We start from the raw sequence: 4,720 nt of genomic DNA on the forward strand, positions 1-4,720 counted from the left end.
CATTTTGTGTGCTGCCTTTTTGTAATAGAGAAAGAACCCTAGCCTGTCAACAGTTTCCTTGTTTATAATTATAATCCACCAATTATGCGAGTATTTGTGGATGTTGTTCAGTGCAATATATAAATGAGATACATTTTCTTATCAGGTTCTAAACATAAAGATCAACCAGTCAATTACCTTACCTCCCCATTGATTTAGAGAGCTTGACCCAACAAATATGTGAAAATATTTAGTGTTTTTCTGGGCTTTGTGCATGTTTGTATATAGTATAGCAAACTATTTGCCATATCCACTGGAAATGCATGTGACTGCAGCAGCTTATGGCAAGATGCCTGAAGTAGTAAGGCCTTCATGCTGTCACTTTGGTCAACACTTGCGTGGCCATGACAGAAGCAACCACTGATATTTCGCCTCCCATATCCAGTAATGTTTTAGTTCATAAGTGTAATTGAGTGTATAAACTCAATACAATAAAATGTGCCATTTGATAGGGTTCACACAGCAGAGAACTTGAGTTAGCTACCTCTTTCGGTCGTTAGTTATAGGAGTGTAGAATTTACCGTTTTCTTCCCTCATAAATCTTGCATCATGCCTTCACACTTGTATAGTGTCCAGAGTCCTATGGTTCTAACCCCTTGCTGCCATTTCCCATGTTTGTCTTAGCTTACTAGAGTCATTGGGTGTAAGGTCATTCATACACTGTTAGTATGGGTTATGAAACTACAGTGATTGTACTTTTACACTATCTTTGTCTGTACATGATCTTATGTATCGTGTTTACGTCTGTTCCCTTTGAGTGAGCTTACCTAACATGCAGTAAATCTCAGTGTGACCAGTTTTCTGACTATTTCTCATACAATATTACAATTATGCTCCTCTTGAAGTGGGATCGGAGGAAATGGTATACATCAAAAGGGTGCAGTCCTATTAGCTTAAGTTCAACATTTAAAATTCTGTGGACATTATTTCCCTTGTGCAAATTGTAAAATGGCTTACATTGCATTCAGAAAGTATTCGGACCCCTTGACTTTTTCCACATTTTGTTACTTTACAGCCTTATTCTAAAATTGATTAAATTGTTTTTATCCCCTCTCAATCTACACACAATACCCCATAATGACAACCTGTTTTTAGTTTTTCAGAAATGTTGGCAAATTTATTAAAAATAAAACACATCTATTTACATAAGTATTCAGACACTTAACTCAGTACTTTGTTGAAGCACCTTTGGCAGCGATTACTGCTTCTTGGCTTTGGCAGCGAGTCTTCTTCGCTATGACACTACAAGCTTGGCACACTTGTATTTGGGGAGTGTCTCCCATTCTTTTCTGCATATGCTCTCAAGCTCTGTCAGGTTGGATGAGGAGCGAAGCTGCACAGCTATTTTTAGGTCTCTAAAGATGTGAGATCGGGTTCAAGTCCGGTCTCTGGTTGGGCCATTCAAAGACTTGTCCCGAAGCTACTCCTGCGTCCTGCGTTGTCTTGACTGTGTGCTCGTCCGGTTGGAAGGTGAACCTTCGCCCAAGTCTGAAAACCTGCTCCAGAGCACTCAGGATTTCAAGGATCTCTCTGTACTTTGCTCCATTCATCTTTCCCTCAATCCTGACTAGTCTCCCAAGTCCTCGCTGCTGAAGAACATCCTCACAGCATGATGCTTGCTGCCACCTCCGTGATTCATTTTAGGGATGGTGCCAGGTTTCCTGCAGACGTGACGCTTGGCATTCAGGTTGAATATTGTTTCTCATGGCCTGAGAGTACTTTAGGTGCCTTTGGCAAACTCCAAGTGGGCTGTCGTGCCTTTTACCGAGGAGTGGCTTCTGTCTGGCCACTACCATAAAGGCCTGATTTGTGGAGTGCTGCAGAGATTGTCTTTCTGGAAGGCTCTCCCATCTCCAGAGGAGCTCTGTCAGTGACCATCGGGATCTTGGTCACTTCCCTGGCCAAGGCCCTTCTCCCCGATTGCTCAGTTTGGCTGGTGCTGCCAGCTCTAGGAAAATCCTTGGTGGTTCCAAACTTTTTTACATTTATTTGATATCACCTTTATTTAACCAGGTAGGCCAGTTGAGAACAAGTTCTCTTTTACAACTGCGACCTGGCCAAGATAAAGCAAAGCAGTGCGCCAAAAAGAGTTACACATGGGATAAACAAACGTACAATCTGTATACAGTGTGTGCAATTGAAGTAAGGAGGTAAGGCAATAAATAGGCCAATAGTGGTGAAGTAATTACAATTTTGCAATTTACACTGGAGTACACTGTCAACTGTGTGCCTTTCCAAAACAGGTGTGTGCCTTTCCAAATCATCCCCAATCAATTTAATTTACCACAGGTAGACTCCCAAGTTGTAGAAACATCTCAAGGATGATCAATGAAAACAGGATGCACCTGAGCTCAATTTCAAATCTCATAGCAAAGGGTCTGAATACTTATGTAAATAAGGTATTTCTGTTCTTATTTTTAAAAATTTGCAAACATTTTTAAAAACCTGTTTGTTTTGTCATTAAAGGGGTATTTTGAAGCTGAAAGCAAGGGCAAGTACAGTTAGAGAGAAAGATGAGTGGACAACAGTTTAGTCCAAGAATGGAACAAAAATGGCTAAAATTGTTGTGGAAAATGACCTGATGGATATTTCTTGTACGATTTTTGGTTAAGGATGTTTATTTGGGAAACCCCTTTTAAGTCACGGGGATGGCAAGAAGGCACGGGGAAAAGTGGATGCAGTCAAAGTAACCAGGAGTTGTATGGTGTTGATATCGTGTGTATCTAAAGAGCAAAAGGAGCTTGCATTGTGGGTCAATATCTTTGGCCAAAAATTCCAGAAGTAGTGTATGCATGTCGCTTGACATACGGAGAATGGGAGGGAAAAAAAGCAAAGTGTATCTGTATTATTTATGTTCGATGAGCATTTTTCCACCCTATGTAAAGTTTGAATATATAAGATATGCAGTAAAACCCGATGCAATGCAAGAAGTGTAAAAAGTTTGACCATGTGTCAAGCGTTTGCAGACAGAAGGAATATGTTATGGAAATGTTAAATGTTGCAACTGTGGTGAGGATCATATTTCCAAATTCCCTGAGAGCCCTGTTAGGGTGAAAGAGGTTGAGGGGTCAAACATCAGGGCTGTACAGCAAAAGCCCCTCTGTGAAGGCGGTGAAGAGCATTGAAAGGGAAGAGGCCACAGTTCTGAAGAACATATGGCGGTGGATGGACCACAGCCAGTTGTATAAATGTTACATGTCACTCAAGTGATCTGGATACACTTATTGTGAAGATGGTGGATTTTGTAGCATTTATAGCCACAGTTTTTAATTGTACTGCACAAGTGTCCAAGAAGATGGACATCATTATATCTGCAGCCGAGAGGTTTTTGGGCTTCCAAGAAAGACTTAACAGCAGAAGCACCGCAAGGACTACTGTCATCAGGAAATGTCCCGCCCTCACAGGATCCTTCTGAGCCTGTGTGAGGACCTGATTAAAACACAGAAGCAGGCTGATTTAGTTTAACATTTCATTACTGATGGTTTGTTTGGAACTTGTTTTTTACCTTGTATATTTTTCCCTTTTTGTATCCTCATTACCCACCTGTACATTAGGTGGTCGAATGCACATATAATTGTTATGACCGCCATTATACCAAAAAACAAGTGCATGTCAGAGCAAAACCCAAGCCATGAGGTCGAAGGAATTGTCCGTTGAGCTCCGAGACAGGATTGTGCCGAGACTCAGATCTGGGGAAGGGTACCAAAACATTTCTGCAGCATTGAAGATCCCCAAGAACACAGTGGCCTCCATCATTCTTAACTGGAAGAAGTTTGGAACCGTCAAGACTTCCTAGAGCTGGCTGCCCGGCCAAACTGAGCAATCGAGGGAGAAGGGCCTTGTTCAAGGAGATGACCAAGAACCCAATGATCACTGTGACAGAGCTCCAGAGTTCCTCTGTGGAGATGGGATAACCTTCTAGAAGAACAACCATCTATGCAGCACTCCACCAATCAGGCCTTCATGGTAGAGTGACCAGACAGATGAAAACCTGCTCCAGCTCGCTCAGTACCCCAGCCTGGGGTGACAGGACAATGATCCTGAGCACACAGCCTAGACAATGCAGGAGTGGCTTCAGGTCAAGTCTCTGAATGTAATTGGCCCTGCAAGAGAGGCCCAGCCAGAGCCAGGACTTGAACCCGATCTAATATCTCTGGAGAGAATTGAAAATAGCTGTGCAGCGTGCTCCCCATCCAACCTGACAGGGCTTGAGAGGATGGGAGAAACTCCCCAAATACAGGTGTTCCAATCTTGTAGCGTCATACCCAAGAAGGCTGTAATCGCTGCCTAAGGTGCTTCAACAAAGTACTGAGTAAAGGGTCTGAATACTTACGAATGTGAATGTAATATTTCTGTTTTTTAGTGACAATACATTTGGTTAAATGTATATACCTGTTTTGCTTTGTCATTTTGGGGTATTGTGTGTAGATTGATGAGGGGGTAAAACAACTATTGAATCAATTTTAGAATAAGGCTGTAATGTAACAAAATGTGGAAAAAGTGAAGGGGGTCAGAATACTTTCCCAAATGCACTGTAATTGTGGAATGAGAAAATGGACCTTAGGTCTCCCATTAGTCTCACGCGGCCGGGCAGGCGGAGGAATGGGACGTCCCATCTCTACTATGTCTGACTTTATGACTGTTGCACAGACTTAAAAAGGACACAGTTGAGTTTAATCTA

This window comes from Oncorhynchus masou, chromosome 33 (assembly GCF_036934945.1).
Source record: "Oncorhynchus masou masou isolate Uvic2021 chromosome 33, UVic_Omas_1.1, whole genome shotgun sequence".
Taxonomy (NCBI): domain Eukaryota; kingdom Metazoa; phylum Chordata; class Actinopteri; order Salmoniformes; family Salmonidae; genus Oncorhynchus; species Oncorhynchus masou.